The 21,207-nt window shown below is 37.9% G+C and overlaps 1 pseudogene; it reads right to left on the reverse strand.

The window, feature by feature from the left end:
- Positions 1-3,460: 3,460 nt before the first annotated feature.
- On the reverse strand, positions 3,461-4,048 carry LOC143389559 (microfibril-associated glycoprotein 3 pseudogene; annotated as a pseudogene).
- Between the last annotated feature and the right edge of the window lie 17,159 nt (positions 4,049-21,207).

A 21,207-nucleotide genomic window follows, 5' to 3' on the forward strand; every position in this document is an offset into this window, starting at 1 on the left:
TTAAATCGAATTCAAATTTACTCCTGTTTAAAATCATTAACATCAAATTCCATCACACAAAAATGAAAGATATTACCTAGATTTCAGGAAAATGAAATATACTCCATTGAGCATTTAATAAATTACATTCAATTGTGACTTTTTCTTTAAAAAAGACAAAATTATAATGTAACTATTTATTAAAATGCTGAGAATTTAAACATCATCTGAATCATATCAAATAATGGCATTTACTTTTGCAAAGTATGACAATGAGAACCTAGGAGTTTCTGTACAAGGCTGAGCATTTTCAACATTCCTGGCCTATATGAGAAAAGACTGTGTTCTGTTACTGGTGACTCAGGAAATACAATACACTTGAGTTACAACTGCTGGTGTGTGGAGACAAGGGTAGCACCCATGACTAGCTGGGCTCTAGAAAACAAGCATGCAGTACTTTCGTGCCACTCTGGGACCCAGTGAAGTTTGCTCAAGGGTGAAACTACATGCAGGATGTAGAGAGGGCTGGACCAAGGAGCTCACTGTGGCTGGAAGATGGAAGGGAAAACAGCATGCAAATAGCAAAGAAGCCGCCAGGAGACTTCTCACAACCATCCCAGATCAGCAAGTTGGAAGATATTTATATCAAGGTAGTGAGTAGGAAATATAAATGCTCATTGGGCCTGATTCAAGAATGAAACCATCATAACAGATAAAACTTTGAGGACAGGTGGTTATCACACCACCTATAAGCACAAGTCAACTCAGAGGATGCTCATCTGGTTTCAGTTGACAGGGAATTTATATAAATGTTTAAGTTTTAATTTTTTGGCAAATTTATTTCACAAAGCTCTGGTTTCATCTCTTAAGAACAATAAAGTTCATTAAATGACAATTTATAAATGAGAATAGAACTATTTTAAATACATTTTGTTGGGCATAGGCATTTTTTTTACTAACTATAAAATTAGGTGAAACAAAAAGATAATGACAGCAAGCTACCGTCTAACAACTTTGAGACTTCAGTTTAAGTTCAAAAGGTTAAGGATTTTACAAAAGATCACATTGCTAATTACACATGAAGAGTACTTGATTAGATACAGAAAATATTAATAAGTGTGGTTTTCTTCCTCTTGAAATCTAGCTTTACTAAGTAATACCAGCTCCTATTAATATTTGACCTACTTTATGGTACTCTAACCTAGAAGATTCAAAGTAAACCAGTTACTTTTGTTACCAATTAGGTCAACATTTTATTTCTAAAATAATGTATTCAGGATACACTGGAGTAGCCCGTACTTATTTATTACACAGTATTGTGCAAACTTACAGATATTTTGCAGTATTTGCTATATTTTTCCAAAGTTGTTTCCTAGGACATTGATCATCAGGAGTATTTATGTTAGGGTTCCAAACACTAAAGTCCTTTCTGAGAATATCTGGGATAAAAGCCCTCTCTTTGATGTAACAAGTTACATACTAAGAAAAAAATCCTGAACTTGTGTATTAGGGCAGGGTTGGAGGTACTATCTGAAGATCTGAGTGATATTCAGGAGATTGACACATATAGGGGGCTTTAATTTTTTTTAAAATTTTCAAGAGAAACATTGTGGAAAAGGAAAAAGTGTTTCATAATGTAGGGTATGTTTAAAAGCCCTTGCTGTCATGGTTAAACATACAAAAACAGTATTACTTAAAGAAATACACCTCTAAGAGCCAAGGTAAGCTTTGGCTAATTGATTGATAGCTTTTGTTTGGCTCTGGAGGTTTACATGGAAACAGCTGGAGAGACAGAAAAGGCAGCATTATCATCTTTATCCATAATGCCATCTGATAAAGCTGCACATTGATTCATTTATGCCATCCAGAGCAGATATATTACTTTTGGTTAAGTTGGACAAAGGGAGACATGGGTTCTACTGGTCACACTTTGAATTTCCTGTCTTTCTGTTTGAAACCTTAAATTAAAATCATGATAAAACCCTGTCTGAACATTTCCCTCAGAAGCTTCTAGTTCAAGTAATACTTCAATAACCAGAAACCAAATGAAGAAACATGAAGTATTAAATGGAGCTCCACTGCTAAGTTCTTAAAATTATATGGCACCAAGCTTCCTGTAGCTGAAGAAATTATCCTGAAGAGTATTTACAATTCCATAATATCAGATCTCAGCTAGGCAAGAAATGTCATGTTAAGTGTTTATTATACACAGTTGAAACAGGTGGCATCATTCATCATTTCTCTCCTTCTATGTCTAGATTGTCTGTTTTAATATAGTTAACACACAAGACACAATTTTCTAATCTTATGTCAGGTAAATGCTTCTTAGAAAGGCCAGAAAAACAGACTTAACTCAAAATTACACATCTGAAATACACAAAAATAAAAACATCAACAATAAAATACAAACAAAATAAGCTAAATATGGAGGCATGCAACCTTTAGCACCATGTTTAAGACCACAGAGGGCAAGAGTGTTGACAGAGGTCTAAAGAGGCATATAAGTTCTTGAATGGGATCCCAAACATAGAACCCACTTTTTGAGTCCAAAACTTTTAAAAAGGGAAAGCCTGAGAAATTCTCAACAGAAATATCCATGATTTATCAGAGATAGACAATTTGATATTATTCTTATTCTAAAAGCATTGGAAACATTATTTCTAAGGAAAAGACTGCTCACTTTGGGAGACCAGTTGGGAAATCAGTGCCAGCCTCCAGGAACTAACTGATGTCTCAGTAAGTTAAAAAGACATGCTATGGCCACAAGAAGGATCAATTTACTCATGGAGAGTAATTTGCTAGTAAGCAGTAAGCTCCCTCATATCTGCATAACAACCACCATGCAAAACAGTAAAAAGATTCAATGTGGCACATACACTCGTATACTCCACAAGGCAGAACATTTGGAAAATGTCCACATGATGGCATCAGGTATAGAAATCCAGAGCATAAGGTCTCAGCTTGGTCCTTTCTAGAAAAAAAAAAAAAAAGGTTGGCACCTAAAAGTCTAGGGAAAGTTTTATCGTTTTATCTAGTGATGTAGTGAAGATTTTTATGATTTAAAGGTACTTTTATCTACTGCAAATCCCTCATCTTACTGATGGGAAAACTGAGAACTCAAGTGTCATATCTGACAATGGAAGTGAAGCCATAGGAAATTTAGTTCAGTCCTTTTCCCATTATACTTATCTCTCAGGTGCCTTTCAATCTTACATGCATCAGTTAATCAAGCTCAAGGAAAAATAACTGAGAAATATCAGATAGGAAAGTGCTGCATTTTTTGCCAAGATTTTGGCAATTCATGTTCTTATGTGCTTAATATAAAGAGAAAACCCCAGTCATCTTTTGGTAAAAATGTTATTTCCTCCAAGAAACAGCTCCTTTCCTGAGAGCTATTTTTGTAGGTACTGGGAAAGCTCACAGCTGACAGTTTTCATAGGTCCCATCTTTGTAGTTAGAGCTGGATTCTGCAGATCCTGTATCATAAGGGTGGGATGAAATAATTGCTGTCTTGAGAATCTGTATCAATACTTTTGGTTTCTGACTGAAGGTGGACAGAAACCTGAACTGCTATCTCTTGACTTTGTTCATTCAGAGAGCCATCATCTGAATCTTCTCCTGGTGAATTGTTCCACCCCATCTCTGAGTTAATGACATAGATGCCACCTTGAGCATCCAAGGCAGGTCTCTCTTTAATTCTTTCTCCCATGTCATCAGGGTCATCCACTCGTACAGCCTCAAACATCTCCTCAACAAAGGCCCGGCAGTTTAGAATAAGGGGTGGAAGAGGAACACTTCTTGCCAGTTCCTCAATGTACCGAGCAAACTCCATGGTCTTAAACTGAGTGACTTTGGCGAGTTCCAGAGTCTTGGCTGAGGTGATGATGGGGATGCGTTTTGCAATCTCAAAAGCCTTCTGAAGTTTCTCAGCCCCTTCAGTTCTGAAGAACTCATTGATGGCCTTCTCAGTCTTGCAGAGATGACTGCTCATCATGCACAGCCATGTGACATTCAAGATGAGAGTGATTGTAAAGGCAATCAGGCACACAATCATGTAGTAGATACTCATGTCTCCCGAGGTGAAGATAACGCAGAGGGTGACAGAGTAGGAGGCACGAACCAGAGAGGAGACAAAGCATGTGTAGAGCCCACGGTCATCAAAGGCTACATTGGTGATATTTAGGAAGTTATCAGAAACCAACTATTTTCCACCTGATAATCCAACAGAAATGAAAACAATTACAGCATAATAAATATTATTACTAAATAAGCCAACTGCCTTATCAATGTTCTACTTCTTCATGAAAGTACTTTAACTGTTAGATTTTGCTATTTGTTTAAACCATATAAAAAGGGCAGACTGTTATATCTAGAGCTAGAATTAGTTAATCTGAAACTTCAAAAAAGAAACCAAGACACTAATAATTGCCATCATTTCTTTTTCACTGCTTGACATGAAATGTCTTTGAGGCAGACAGATGTGTCCAAATAATATTAAATGATTAATCTTTAAAAAGATGTTTATATGTAAGGTTTGTCTATACTACAATCACTATCTATATGCTTTTATAAAAATTTATTTAGTTTTTAGTTGTAGGTAGACAGAATACCTTTATTTTATTTTTATATGGTGCTATGGATCAAATCCAGTGTCTCACGCATGCTAGGCAAGTACTCTACCTCTGAACCACAACCCCAGCCCTCTATATGTTTTTTATGCTATCTATATTTTAGAAGGATATGCTCAGAAACATAAAACAATCATTATTTCCAGGATAATGGGTTATAGACAATTTTTATTCTTTTTTCCCCCAGTATTGGGGATTAATCTCAAGGCCTCACATATGCGAGGCAGGCATGCTACAAGTGAGCTATATTCTCATATTTTTTTAAAAAATTCTGAGATAGGGTCTTGCCAAGTTGCCCAGGCTGGCTTCAAACTTGTGATCCTCCTGCCTCAGTTTCCTAAGTAGCTGGGATTTCAGGTGTGTACCACCATGCCCAGCTACTTCCCTCTCTTTATTTAACTATGTTTGTTCAAGATAAAAAAGTTATATTTTTAAAAAAGCTTGGAAACTTAATGCATTAATTCAATTGCTAACTGGCTAATCTGGCATGCCTTGCACATGTTAACTTGCTTTCTTAGGAATGGCTTGTCGATGATGACATCTTGATTTTCTGGCAAAAGGAACTAAAGCACAAGCCAAAAGATATATCTCACAAGTCAGGGTAAATGAGCAGCTTGACAAAGAGAATCAAGCTGCCCTTAGAATGCCTATGCTTCTAATTTAAACCTACAATATGCTGCCTCTAGTCCATGCATGAAGATATATCCCTTTAGGGAACACCTATGCAAAGTACAAAAATGCACAAGAAAACAAAGCATATTGAGCATCTACACTGATTGCACATCCTTTAATAATGTGGCTTAACCAAGAAAGCCACTCAAAGATGAGATGTATGGACTAACCTGGATTGTGTGAGTTCCCCAATGACTAGAGGTGATGTCTTGGGGAGAATGGGTGAGTGTTATCTCTGCCTGGAATAATGCTTCAGTAATAATATTAGCCACAAACTTTAATCTAAAGAGTATAAGAGACTGAAAAATAATTCACAGAGAAAAAGCAAACCTCCATAATTGAAAGAGATAGCATTGGGGAAGAAAAAATGACAAGAAGATACCAGGCTGAAAAATGGTAGCATTGAATTGGGGATTAAGTGGGCGGGGCAGTTCCAGAATGACAAGGGCCAACCTGAACTGTCTAATGGAACTTTTGTTAAGGTCTTTCAAGTACTCCAGGGCCATTTTCCCCCTCTGACCCTATGTTTTTGTCCAGGCTTAGAGGTGAAAATCAAATAATCAAGAATGAGATTCTGGTTCTATTGACTTTTTTTTTAAAAGAGAGAGAGAGAGAATTTTTTTAATTTTTTTTTTTTTTTTTTTTTTTTTTTTTTTTTTTTTTTTTAGTTTTTGGCAGACACAACATCTTTATTTGTATGTGGTGCTGAGGTTCGAACCCAGCCCCGCGCACATGCCAGGCGAGTGCGCTACTGCTTGAGCCACATCCCCAGCCCTCTATTGACTTTTTCTCAAAGAAAAGATGGCTACAAGTTTCATGGAAAATCCTCTTGCCAAATAAAAGTCCTTTAAGAACAAGATTGATTATTCCATTTTCAGGGTCAGTGCAAAATAAAAATGTGGTGTCCTTTGTTCCAATTATTAAAATATCAAGAAGACAGGGGAGCAGAAAACCAAATGTGGAACTCTTCTGAGTCTGGGGACCCTGTGTGGCCGCACAGGTCATATGCCCATAAAGCTGGCCCTGATTAGGTTTCTTTGGAAGTTCACTCTATTCTCATTTTCTGACTTTCTGCTGCTTCTTCCATTGTCAAAACATCAGCGAGGTAGCTGTGTGTGTGTGTGTGTGTGTGTGTGTGTGTGTGTGTGTGTGTGTCCAGGTGCTTGCATGCTCTTACACACTATTTTCAGGCATTAAGTTGATTTTTAAAAGGTTTTTTAAGCAAACATTTCTAAAATTTCATTGATCATGTTAGTACTATTCTTAGATCAAAATTTTAGCAAGAGAGACTGCTGCTCAGGGCTCTACACTTTAGCAGGTTCTTCTCTGGCTCCTTTTAAGCTCAACTTGAAATTGTTAAGACAAAGAGATGTGTCTACCCAGGCAAATGCTCAGGTGACTTAGACCCCACAATCCTTTGCCTAAATAGTCCTCCTTTGCTTCAGAGATGGACAGGCACCTTCCTTAGGATGCTTTCTTCCCAAGGGTGAACCTCATTACCATAATGGGTGCTCCATGGACTAAAAGTAGACCCAGGGAGAGCTACTTTGGAGAGGGTCCTATTGACAGAGCTGTGAACTGGCCTGGGATGTTCTTGACTGCTTTTTTGAGGCTGCTTCTTGTAGTGGTGGGAGACAGAAAGAGGAAAATCTAGGGATGTGCTGGCCGGGCTGTTTTCCCCATACTGCCACATTTTACAAAAAGATGCCAAGGACACTGAGAATTTGAAATTATAACCTGGCTTTGCAGGTTATTGTAAAAGTATATTAACTAATGGAGGATCAAACATTTTATTTAACAGTTTGCTAGCTTGAATTACAACATTTTTAAAGTAACAGTATGTGGGCTTCCACTCATATTCTTGCTGTGGGTTCTATAAACTTTAGAGGCAGACCTGGATGGTGGGCAGCAAAAAATGTGTGTATTTCCATAAGAAGTTGAACGCCAACTTCCTCATAAAAAGTTTTGTATTTCAGTTATTCTAACTTTGTGCAGATGTGCATATGTGTTTATATGTGTGTAATATTTATACATTTTGACAAAGACAGTTTTTATTTGATTTTTTTTAGAGAGAGAGAGAATTTTTTTTTTAATATTTACTTTTTAGTTTTCGGCGGACACAACATCTTTGTATGTAGTGCTGAGGATCGAACCCGGGCCACACGCATGCCAGGCGAGTGCGCTACTGCTTGAGCCACATCCCCAGCCCAAAGAAAGTTTTTATTTTGAATGGTGAAATAGAGCATCATTTTAAGGATATTGTATATATACATATATACACACACACACACACTTTTCTACAATTTGCTTACATACCACAAAATAAATAATTTTATCTTTAATGTTGAACTTTTTATGAGCTCATAATAGCATTTGTAATAATGATAGAAATTTCATTTTGACAGAATAAATATATTTGGATTTTGTGAATTGAATAAGGAAAAGCAAATTTTTATTGGAATTGATTTTATCTTTGAAGTATCTAGAGCACTGGTTAAAAAAAAAAAACTGGCCTTCTTTAAGTGTATATTTCTGCTAACAGAGCCAGCACATGAAGTTATCACTGCACTTTTTATATGTCTGTAAGGAAGCTTGGAATTTAAAGTGGAGGATGTAAATGTAGAACAACCATTTGAGTCAAATGGAAAGTCACCCTCCACCAAGTAATATGTGAAGGCATCTTCTGCAGAAGCAAATGTTCAACAACCATTTTTGGACACAGTCTTAAAAGAACTTCTAACTTTGGGGATAGGTGGGTTTGTCTTTTGAGTTGTTCCTCTAGTTTAATGTGGTCAGTGGAATCACTCAACTCTCATGGGGACTGGCACACTGTTGATAATAATTCCTTGCAAGTTCCATGCTCACCATCAAGTTTATTGTGAATTCAAAACCTAGAGCTTAGTTTTTCACTAAATATATGCTTTTGACTTTTTTGAGCTCTTGGCTGCTAAGTTTATTGCAAAAATAATAATACTGCAGATATACATTTGTACATGGTTCCTGACTAATGATGGTTCCACTTGTGATTTTTCCACTTCACAAAAATGTGAAGGAAATACACATGAAGTAGGAACCATACTTTGAATTTTAAAATTTGATTTTTTCCTAGTCTATCGATAAGGGGTGTGATACTCTCTGCCAAAGCTAGGCAGCAACAGTGGCTGAAGCTCCTAATCAGTCACAATCAGGAGGGGAAACAACCAATACTTTACAATGTGCTGTGTTGCTGAGATATGGTGTTCCAGGTTAATGTATTAAATGCATTTTTTACTTCAGTCATTTTTAACTAGAATGGGTTTATTGGGACATAACCCCATCATAAGTGGAGGAGCATCTGTATCAACCACACAAGAGATAACAAAACCACATAGTGAGAGTACTCAGGCTGTTCTCTATGATATTGATGACAAGATGGCTTAATCTCTAGCTTTCTGTCATATTCCCCAACAAACTAATGATGTCCCACATTTCTATTGGCCATGTAAACTATGGCTCAGTGGTCTCATGCATTTTGAAGGGTGTTGTACAGGCCACAGCACAATTGGAAGACAGAACAATGGTTAGCAGGGGAAATGGTATTGAGTCTTTCTCCTACCACCACTCAAACTTCAAGAAATTAGGTTCAGAGCTCTCTCTTGTCTGAGCCTGCTGTGTTTATCAGCAAGAGCCATGATACTACATTTGAAAGCAGGTAATTGTTATTCTGATTCTGGATAAGATAGAGAAATGAGAGAGAGGTATTACTGGACATCTTTTAGATGTAATTACAAATTAATGTGAAAAAAAAGTTTATTGCATGTACATCTCCATGTTACTAAGCAAGACACAGGAGAAGCTGAATATAAAAAGTTGAGACCTATCAATGCACCTATTACAAATTATTCTTTACTAAAAATTTAAAAAATTGGGGAAAAATGTTAGACAAGTTGAGAAGCCAGGATAGAAGGTGTAATGTGGAAATGTCTATCACAGGTATAGAAAAATAAACAAGTTTCACTCTCTTTGCTCCTTTGGGAATAATGTTCATAATTTTGCTACCTGATATATGAGTATATCTAAGTTTTCTAAAGGTGAAATTTCCTAGTCTGTTTTTTCTTCTTTCTATATTGGAGATTGAACCCAGGGCCTCATTCATGCAGGCAAATACTCTATCACTAAGCTACACTCTTAGTCCAAACCCTCCAAAGTTTGAGTTTATTTTAGCCAAGATCATACATGAGTCCAGGATACCTGTATAACCATCAGTCTATTCCTTTTGCATTGAAAATAATTTAAAAACTGCCTTTTGATTAGGCTGTCTTAGTCCTTTAGTTATAGGATAAAACTAAGAAGGCCAGGGCACTAAGGATCTGGCACTGATATGTAATCAATATATAATTCAATAAAAAAAGCCAGTGTTTGAGATGCTACTGAAAGCCGTCAGCCTCTCTGGGCTCTTTTCTTTGTAACATCAATGATCTCAGATTAACTTTCATGGCTATGTGTTTATGACTGAAGAGATACTTAAAAGAAGTCTATATAATCAAAAAGTAATTGTAGCAGCTTCTTGAAGGTCATCATAAAATGACCTGTAATCATTCAAAATGTCGATGGACAATTTCTCATTAAGGCACCAGAAATCACAAGATCTTGCAGGAAAGTTTATAGCAAAAAAAGAGAGATCACCTCTCTCAGAATTGCTGAGTGAATCACTGGGTGAAGACCTGTTTATCACATTCTTCTGTTCCTGGAATGCTGACTACAGATTTTGCCTCTGCTTGACATGTGAAGCTAAGCAACTAAATGCTGATACTGATATTATTTGATGTCCTAATTAGATGCTCATTCAATAGAAGTCACTGCTGAATTTTGCAAAGACTTGCAGAAATTGAAATTCTAGTTGCTAATATCATTCTTAACTTGCTGCTTTGGTTCCAGAATTTAATTTGATTTTTATCCCCTAGGCTTTTAATCAAGTGGATGATGGGAGTATGATGGAACAGGGGTTAACAGTGGGATCGGAAGATTGTTCTCTCGTTGCTCACTATAGCTTGCTTCAAAATTTTCTATTTTTTTTTTTTTTTTGGCACTGAGGAGCGCTGATGTCATCTTTCCCAAGAATGTCATAGAGGGGCTAGATAGTTGCATTCTCTCAAAGGACATAGATACTTGTATCAGACATGAGAATTTTCTAGATAGTCCTTAAAGAGGTAGGATGTCCTTATATGTTCTGGAATTTAGTTCTCTGACAGGATAAAATAGTTTGTGTTGCTAGGACAGTAGCCGGTATGAGGGGGCGGAATTCACATTTCCACAGGCTTTATCAAAGTGTGTTCCATAGACCATGAATTACAGGAGCTGCTCTGTGACAGAAGCTTCTATTTGCAACACTTCACATCACACTTTCCTCTTGGAGATTCCCAATGTATGTTAGCCTAGTAAAGAATCAGACTGTGATCAAGAAACCATCTAAATTTATTTAAGCAGTAGTTTTCCACACCTATTTATAATGAAACCTCCATTCTATGGTACTTTCTATTGGAACACTATAGTGGTCACAGGTTGCAATATCATTTAAGTCTTTTTTTTTTTCATTAATTGGGATGACAACTTATATAGTCCAAGACATTATTTCCTTTTTCTTTTCTCTATGCTAATCTAGGTTGTATTTTCTTTCAGTCATTTTCTGCCAACAGGCTATATAACCTCATCAGATGCTCTTCGTGCCACATGATCTTATAAAACCAGTGACTCACACTTCCTGGAGATGAGCTTCTGTTAAGGAGTCTCCTGTTTCTTTTATTCTTGATTTGTGTAGCTTTGTTGTCTTCTGGTCTCAAGCAGAACCCTTACAACCTACCTGGCTCAATAGGTCTTTTTTGTTGTTGTTATTTTTTATATTTCCTGTTCTCATTTCTCTTAACCAAAATGTTTATTTACTCTCAGATTTGATCAGTACAGTAAATACTCATTTGTTTCCTCTGTATCTGTCACTCTAACAAAATGAGAGCCATCCAAATTATGGACATAATCTCTCAACAGACTAATATTGGCCTGATTCACATTTTATTTTCTGAATAGATTTGCTACACTTCATTAATTTTCTTCCTGCTGTGAAGGGCTCAGTACTTACTGAATGTGTAGAACCCAGAACCCAGCAGTCTCAGAGGGCCACCTTTCTGTTCATCATAGGGCTGAAAATCTGGATTTTTGTTCAACAAAAAGCAGTGGATGCCTTAAACATACTTGGCATTATGATGCAATGAAAGCACAATGTGAACAGGTCCCTGCTTTCATGAAACATGCATTCTACTAGGGGAGGGTTTTGTCAGTGACTTCTGTTACAGTTTTTTTTTAATGCTATATTAAGTGCTGTATTGTTCTGTGGCCCCAGTTAGACACTAGTCAGTTCTCCTTTTTGAATCCCTAAAGAAGCACAACATACCCTCAAGGACTTTTCTTATCTGGCACTCACATTCTGGGCAGGAGTGCACCAACTCTAATCACCCCAGGGCCAGATACCAGACAACTAAGAACAGCCCTATGCCACCTGGGGCCAGGAAAATAATTCAAATTAGCACACTCACAGGGAGTTTAGGAAACCTAGCTCTCCCCCAGGCAGCAAGCTTCCTGCCACAACTCTAGTTTACAGCTACCTTTTCTCCAGGTGTAATTCTTCTGTGGCCCAAGGTAGACCCCTTTTCCTCCTTTGGAGATGCAAGCAAGAAAATTCTATATTTCATCTACCTAAGTGTTGATATGTTGTGTCCCACAGTCAAAAGAAACTTTAAATCTTACAAAGCATAGCTTCAGACAAAACTTGTGTTTCCTCTCATTGTTATGAAAACTGCAAGACTTAAAATAGAGGACTAATTGGTGGTGAAAGGAGGAGGAATACCAGTTTATAAGAAAAGAAGAATTCTTTTTTGAAAAAGTGACTTGAATAACTTAATTTCCCCTCCAAGGACTCTAACATGTTCACGTGGTCTATATATGCCTTTATTTACTGCATACTTGTTGAGGATTTACCATGGCCCTGGTGTTATAATATTTTAGGAGATATATAGAAACAGGAAATGTGTGTCCTTCTCTTGAAAAACTTATAGATTAATTAAGAACATGTGACATGCACTTTAAATGATTAACAAGCAAAATCAAGTATATAATAGTGTAACAAGAATAAAAAAAAAAGAAGACAAAACAAATATAAAAGAAACAACACCCGATAAAACAAAAACTAAAAACAAAAGCAACAACACACACACACACACCAAAAAAAAATGCTAAAGAACTAGAGAAATAAATTTGCTTGCAATTTTCAGTAATAGCTAACTTAAAATAATTTTAAAATTTCACTATTTTGTTGTAGAAACGTTTGCATTTTGCTCTTTGCCTTAGTTCATTCTTGCCAGCTCTTTCCTCTGAAGCACACAGGACTTAGCTGTTTCTAACCTTGTTATGAGAAGCTCAGATGTTTTGGTGTCATGCAGCTTTTGAGTTGAAGCAGGTAACAAGTTTCTCCCAAGGGAAGGATTTTGGAAGATTGTGTTGGCAGCTCACATCAGATGAAACTATTTATTTTAAAACTTAGGTGTGTTTCAAAAAAGGAAAATGGTTTCAGCCTAAATACATTTGCAATACCAACCTTCCTGGTTGGGGAATTGAGTATTCAGCTAATTTACTTTTGATGGGTGGACTTTTGAGTGTTTTAAATGATGGTTGACAGGTATGGAAGTTGGGCTTCTCCATAATGCACTGGTGTGGGTCTTTGGTTTTCAAGGGAACTGACACTTTTCCTGGAGAAATGGGAAGTGGTAGTTGACCAATCCTCTGCCCTTTCTGTAGATCCATTCTTTAATGGCTTCCCATCATTATTACTACCAAAACATTCTTATTAAATATCTACCTTGTGTAATTAAATATCTACCTGTGTAAAAGGATTCCAGCAGCCTCTTCAAGGAATGTCAAACATGTCAACAGAGATAAGGCAAAGACTCTGTATGTAGCAGATTGTGGACATTGCCATAAGAGAGGTCTAAAAGAGGCAAGGAGTGTGAAATTAGGAATTAGGAAGGAGTCACTTCAAACTGGGGGATGAAGGAAAGCTTAACAGAGAAAGTAATACTTGACCTGGGACCTGGGGAACAAGTTTGATTGACAACCTATAACTTGTGGGCTAAATCCATTCCATCCATCAGTTTTGATAAATAAAATTGCATTGGAACACAGTCATGCCCATTCATGTAGGTGTTGTCCATTGTTTATGACTGTGTTCATACAAAAAGAGGAGAGTGGGTAATTGTGATGGAGATTGTATAGCTCTCAGATATTAAAGCTATTTGCTTGAGGGACTCCACAAATGGCTTTGATGTCAAAATCCACGACTTCAGTTGGAAGATGCTATGGTTTGAATGTGTACACCAAAAGTCCATGGATGGACACTTGATCCCCAAATTCACATGTTGATACTATTTGGAAGGGGAGCCTTTGGGAGGTAATTAAGTTTAGATGAGGTCATGAGGTTTGTGCTCCCACGATGGCATTAGTAGCTGTATAAGAGGGAGAGAAACCTGAGGTCACATGGCTGCTCTCTCTGTTGTGATGCAGCAAGGAGGCCCTTAGCAAATGCAAATCCTTGATCTTGGACTTCTCAGCCTCCAGATATGGGAGCTGCATAATCTTCAAGTATTTATAATTTCTCATTCTGTTATGTTCTGTTATTGCAACAGAAATGGACTAAGATACTAGGCATTCTGGAGATAAAGCCCTTCTGACTCTTGGGACTGCTTGAGTGATGTGATGGCATTGAACTTCAGGACAGTGAGTATGGCAGATGGACTGTAGAGAGAGATGTTATAGGCAAAAAAAAAAAATCAGAAGTTCATGTTGTCACCTAAGTAAAAAATAATGAATCTGGATTAGGAACATAGCTGTGATGAAAGAAACAGGATGTATTCACAGGTGTGAATAAAGCACTGGAAGTGTGGAACAAAAAGGGAGAATCAGGACAGCTCTGAGGTTCTGAGTCTTATGACTGAGGCTGTCAACAAACCCTTCTCTGGAAACACATCTGCCTGAACAGGATTTATTGGCTCTTCCTCCCACTCCACCCCAATTAGAAGGAGGGGTAAAACTGGAGCAGCCTCATCCCTGCAGGGCAGTTAGTATTGGAATGAGAGGTGGCAAGAAGCTTCATTATGGAGGGAGCAAGATCCAAACCTTTGCTTATGGAAAAATATCAGTTACTCGATAGAAAATCAGGATACATTGTCTCTGAGACAAAAATACTGCACAAGTTGCAGGGGTGTCCTTATAATTTAAGTCACTTGGAGGATTACCAGATAGAATACACAATGCCCAGTTAAATTTGAATTTCAGATCAGCAAGGGATAATTGTTTTTGTATAAACATGTCACCAATATTGCATGGGATGTATTTATACTAAAATTATTTATTATTCAAATTTAACTAGAAACCATTTCAGATCAAAAATGAATAATTTTAAGAGCATGTCCCAAGTATGAGCTGTTTATACTAAAATTTTATCTATTATTTATCTAAAATTCAAATTTAATTGAGTTTTTTTTGTTTATATTTTTGCTAACTCTGAAAATCCTATTTATAGGGTAAGCAACTATAACTTTCACTCTGGGGAAATTTGAACAAGAATTTACACACCTGCATTTGCTTTCCCACATAGACATAGAGCCCACAACTCAGTGGGAATGGTTCAGTGAGTATTAGGCCTAAGTATTAGGCATTGCTTCTGAGTGCAGATAGAAGAGAGGCCCAGAAGATGAGGTGAAGGTCCCACTGGTGGTATATTCATCAGTTAGCTGATGGACTTGAACAGAGCAAAGAGGGTCTGAAGAAGAGAGAAGTTGTGAGTTCAGAATGGAAATAGATTCCTTAGAGGAACCTCCTTTCAAAGACCTAATTTGAGAAGGAATTTTCTTAGGACAGATCAACCATCTAACAACCATGCTAGATAAAAGTCCCAGCTTCTACTACCCTGACTCCACTGCAAAGATCTGCCTATCTCATACTTCTGAATTTTTGCTATGTTGATGCATTAAATGGATGGCAATTACCCACTCCAGTTATCTCATAAGACTGTGTGGTGGTTCATCTTATGTTCAACAGAGTACACTGTTGTTTTGTCAGGTACTGGTTAAGAGATTGCTGGAAAAGGTATTTTCTTACATGTGAATAACATTTAAATCAGTAGACTTTGGATAAAGCAGACCACTCTTCATACTGTGAGTGTGCCCAACCCAGTTAGCTGAAGTCCTTAAGAGAAAAGATTGAGGTTACCAGAAAAGAAGAAATTCTGCCTTTAGATTGTATTTGGACTCGAGACTGCAACACCAACCTCTGCCAGAATTGTTCAGGCTGCTAACCTACCCTGAAGATTTTGGACTTGCCAGCCCTTACAACTTCATTAGCCAATTCTGTCGGCTCTCTCTCTTCCTCCTCATTCTCTAGAGACCCCTGATTAATACAGGCTGCCATTCAGATGATCCTGGAGTAGCGCTGACTCCCGTTCCACTCCTCCCTACCCAACCACATTTAGAGTGGGACTGTATGGATTTATTACTGTGTTTTGGCAGCACCAGATGCTTGTCCCCAAATTCATACTTGAGTGACAATAAAACTGAGTTTCCAGGTTTCCCACACAGGTCATCAAGTGAGGGGAAGGCGGGACCTGCTTCCTTTGGGTCACCCATCCTCGAGTGGTCATCTGCTGAAATGAGTTTCTCCCCATAGCTGCATAAGCATGGCCATGGCCTTGGCATCTCGGGGAGTGAGACTCTGGCTTTTGACCCCAGACATGCCCCAACACAGCAGCCTCAATTCACTTAGCACAGAGTGTGCTCTTAAAATAGTGTGCTTAAGAAGACCATTTCCCCACATTTCTTTTCATCTTTACTCAGCCGAGAGATGATGCAAACAAAGGCATGCAGGTTTATATTAAAAGTCCTTGGTGGATGGTGTGTCTGTCTGCTCTCCTCCCAGCTCCCTAGCAACAGCTATATCATCCTTTTATAAATCTCTTCATGGAAATTCCAGCTTTTCTGTGCAGGTCTCTGTCTCTCAGTATCTTCCCCTCCACCTGCCTGTGTCTTTCTATTTCTCTGACTGTGCCCCCCCACCCTGTCTCTGTCTTTCTCTGCATGTTTCTTTCTCTCTGGTGTGATTTCCCACATTAGCCACCGTCCACTTCTTTGATTCCTTCTTGGCCATGAGAGCTACAGCACCATTATGCAGCAAGCAGCCCTGCTTGCCTGCTACTTTAAAATAATAATGTTTCATGGTGACAAATGGATATAGTTAACAATGAAAGTAAAATGCTTAGCAGGCAGGGGTGCGACCGTGTCAGATTTCTCTGCCTAGCAAAAAACAGAGAGCAGCCTGAGAATCTCTAAAGAAAGGAATATGCATGTGGGTAGCTGGCAATGTTTGCCAGGTGGACACCGCCACTCTTTTATTCTTAATTTAGCTTCTGGGGATCTTAGGCTAAGTTTTCAGAGGTAAACAATGGTCATTCTTAATTTACTAAGGCTTTATCCTTGCCCTAGGAAACTTAAAAAGTAATGGCAGGTTTTAAAATCTGGCTTTTCCATTAGCTATTTTCTTTTGATAAAAATTTAAAAACAAACATAAAACCATTTGAATTAATTGAAAGAATAGAATCCTTTTCGGAGCACTAGTGGCTGAAGCTTCTATATTGTGTTGGAAAAGGACCAATTGAAGTTAAAAAGAAAATGAAAGAAAGAATGAAGGGAAAGGAAGAAAGAAAATGGGACTTTTAACCTTCCTTTCCCTCCTCACTACTAAGAAGGAAAAGAAATCAGCACTGAAGAAATCTAACCAAATGCCGTCTGCGTGCACATGTGTGCAAGTCTGTGTTTTGCACACTACCGGTGTGCCCTCCCCCTGGGTGCAGATGGCTACTCCAGGGGCAGCACATGTGGGCTGCGGATGTCTGAAAGTTGGCTAGCTTGTGCACATGGAAAGAGGAAAACAAGCGAGTGAGGTAGAGACCGCACAAGCCTAAATCAAACGCAACTGTTCCACCATGAGGAAAGCAGGCAGGCCTTGCTCTGTGGACACTCCACTCTTTCTTTGCCGCCCAGACTGATCTTTGAAATAAAATAAAGAAGCGTGGCAGACTAACTAAAACATAGATAGAAATAATATATTTGGTTTTCAGAAAGAAAGAAAAAAAAAAATAACCTGGCATGGCTTAAAAGACACTCATTTCATAACAACACATGTGCAAAGAATTACAATAATTGCAGTGCACACATCGGTAACAGACAGAGTGAACAATGAATATTAAAAACACATTCCTAGAGCGGCCCCGTGGCTTTCCAGCAGTTCACAGTGTGGAGACCTGTGAGGGAGTCAAAGGCCGCTTCTCTGCTTGCAGAGCTGTCAGGGTTTGGCAGGAGGAGGTGGGGCCCCTTGGAGTAGGAGCAGAGAGGAGGGAGTCAGGTGGTAGTGACTGTCACTGCGACTTCTCTCTTTTCCCCTGGCAGAGCTTAGGTGGCTTCAGGAGGGTTCACAGAGGAAGTCAGCCTCAGCCCTTTGGGGCTCCAGCTCAGAGCTGAATCAGAGCCAGGCTGTGAAGGAGGAGGGATGGGGATAGAAAAACAAACACCAGAGAACAAACAGGCAGAAGGTAATGCTGGGAACACCCAGCCAGAGTCCTGGATGAAAATCCCAAGTCCTCTCTCAAGGCTGGCCTCCAGCATGACCTAGCATGAGGACTTCACTGCTGCAGAAATATAAACTGGGAAAGTGTTTATGTTCTGTGGGTGAAACACATTGATCTGCCTTTTCCATTTCAATCTTTGTTATGCAGTTGGGGGATGAATTCTCCCAGTGGTGTGTTCCAGAACCTTCAAAGGCATATTAACCAAACATTACAGATACATAATGATCTTTTCACAGTGAATCTCTTTCATTGTCAGCAAAGACAAAGCCCCTTCTCTTAAGTACAGCTTTGGCTCTGAATGTTCAGCTTTTGCCTCTTGTCATTGGCAAGAAATTGACTCTTCAATCCTTGCAACTTTGGCAATGAGAATGGACAGAGGGTGGGAATCTCTAACCAAAGAGAGTGTTTCACACACTGGGAATTGAGGTGTGAGGATTCTTAAGCTGTAGGCCATGAACATTCAAGGGTTGGTAAGGTAGAATTCAGGGAGCTCTATAAACTCAAATGGAAAAAAAAATACCTCTTTAATTTTGCTCATGTCTGAAATTTAGCATTCCCTTAACTGAAAGTGTAGGAAACAAACCACATCATGCTAGTAATTCTTTTGACTTTGTCACCAGTATAAGTCATGGGTATTTTGATGTCACTTCACTGCTGTTTCAGACATTTCTGATGATTATACTCAACACTACTTTGAAGTTAAAATAATTATTAGGCCTGCTACAAGATCTTATTATTTTGAGCATAACAAGAAGTATCATCAAAATAAAACACTTTCATGACTGTTTCAATATAATGGATTTCCTTTGACATCTTAGATACTGTATTTTATTCTTAAAAAAAAAAAGATTATTTTGAGGAGGAGTATGCAGACCACATGGCCATATTGCTGGTGGATTTAAGGCACACATGGCATTCTCCAGACCAGGGGGAAATCCAGACTCTAGAGCAGTCATGAGATGCTGAGTCCTACACAGAGAATTCCACAGTGGTCTGGCTCCATGTGTCTCTACACATGGGTGAGAGAATGCAAAGCAAACATGTGCCTCCAGACACAACTCCAGGGCCTTAACAAAGCAACTTTATACTAGTCTACTCCTTAGATATATTCAGCAAATGTTAGCATTCACCAAAATGGACTTTGAATTTTCTCAGTCATTTGCAGCAGAACTTCAAAATGGTTTCATTAAAAAAAAAATAAATAACAAGAAGAAGAACCCCTCCAACAACCAGTTTCTCCAGATGGCCTGATAAGATCACAGCTAAATCACAGCTGATAAGAATGGCTAAGGGCTGATGAATGGATTTGACAGTTGCTGCATCCAGTAGAAAGAAAGAACATCTGTAAGAGGGATGCTGAGAGAATCAAAATTATGGGGTGACATCTCTTAAATCAAGGAATCAGTTATGAGAACTGACACCCATATCTCCACTTGCCCTAAGGATAAATGAGAGGAGTGGTTAAGATTTGGAGGCAATGATTTATTATATTAGCCAGAACCTGAAATTCTGCAGAAAATATGAAAAATATTAGCAATCTTCATGGGCAACCTCAAAATAAAAAGTTTGGAAAAAAACATTGAGTATTTTACTAGAGTTTCTAATATAGCTATGTAGGAAAGTCAGGAGAGAGGGAGAGGGAGAGGGAGAGAGGGAGAAAGAAATGTTTGATAAGATCCAGATCAGTAATATATCAGATAGTACATTAGTTTTTTATACATTTATTTATGTCATGTAATACTTTCAACATTTCTATAATGTATTATTAATTCAAATCTTTCAGATGGGGGCACCGAAGCTCAGAGAATGAAACAAGTTGACTAAGGTCACAGGATAGTTAGTGGGATTTAAACTCAAGTTTTTTGACCCCCCAGGTCACTATCCCATGATTTTAATCATAAAAAAAAATTATAAAAATCTCTGAATCATTAAAATTCAAGAAGTAGTTACAGGACTGAAGGATCAAATTTTAAGTTAAGAACATAAATAGCAGTGTGGTAACAGGTTACTACATATTGTTAAAAGTGATATTATGATTTCAAATAAAATTATTTCTCATATGTATGTAGAAAGCAAATGAACTTGTCCCTCATTTAATCATTAAACAAGTATAAAAGCAGCAACTTGGAGTCAAATAGCTCCTTGACAATCTACCCATTTGTCAACACAATCCTCCCTATGCCTGTTGTCTAACATAGAACTTTCATTTCCATTCCCTGTTTATAGGAAATAGGAGAATCCACCTGTGCACAAGAATGACCAAATTTCACTGTGTTCAAATTGTGTTTCTGCTTCAATGCTATCTCTTACATACTGCATCTATAGGGAACCTAGGGTTGGGTAGCTACTATCAAAAATTGTGAAGAAAGCAACAAAAGCAAATATCATGTTCATGCCAATCTGCTCTTCACCATCCATGTGCCTCCTCTCATTTCAAGCAAAACCATAATGAGCCAGGGAACATATTTTAGGTCCTTCTCGAAAGCATTTCTCTCCCCCATATCACAAGATATTGTGGCCTGCAAGCTACAGACATCAGATGATACTTTGGGGTCATCTCAAAGGCCTTGTCCAGTCCTAGCTTTCCATGATTCCAGAAGGTTTAACAACTGTAAAGACAGAAAAGCCTCCGAGGGTGTCTTTCATAATGTGCTGTAGCCATCAGAATGCAAAGGGTTCTTGATTTAAGTTTGGTTATGTGAGACTACCCCTGAGCATTTCATGCTCTCTCCAAAGAAATCAGTCAGGGGAGCAAAGATGGCACTATTGGGAATTGCCTGCAGTGCTCTGAAAATTCCTATGTCATCCTCCTTCTTGGATCTCTATAAAGTTTACACATTCATAATTATTAATTAACAAATATTAATAAAATATTATAAAGTATACCAAAGTACTGATTAAGTCCAGAGAATATAATAAGGAGTAATAGCCACTTCAACACTCCCATGCAATAGTAACCAACACATTTTTAAAATTATATCATTTATTAAAGTAAGAATTTGGACTCAAGGATGAAATTAATTTGGGGTATTTTCATGAGAACAAAGGTTGTTCAGCCAAATATTTTACCAGCCAGAAGGTTTACAGGTATTCACAGAATTTCAATTATTATTTAGACTATGACAAACCGTGGACAAGAAATAAATTCATAATGCACAATCCTTAATTACAAAAGTCTTGCAATGCCCTTAATCAAATTTTATGGGAAAAGATAATGGAAAAATTGGA

The sequence above is a fragment of the Callospermophilus lateralis genome, unplaced genomic scaffold (assembly GCF_048772815.1).
Source record: "Callospermophilus lateralis isolate mCalLat2 unplaced genomic scaffold, mCalLat2.hap1 Scaffold_63, whole genome shotgun sequence".
In the NCBI taxonomy this organism is placed as follows: domain Eukaryota; kingdom Metazoa; phylum Chordata; class Mammalia; order Rodentia; family Sciuridae; genus Callospermophilus; species Callospermophilus lateralis.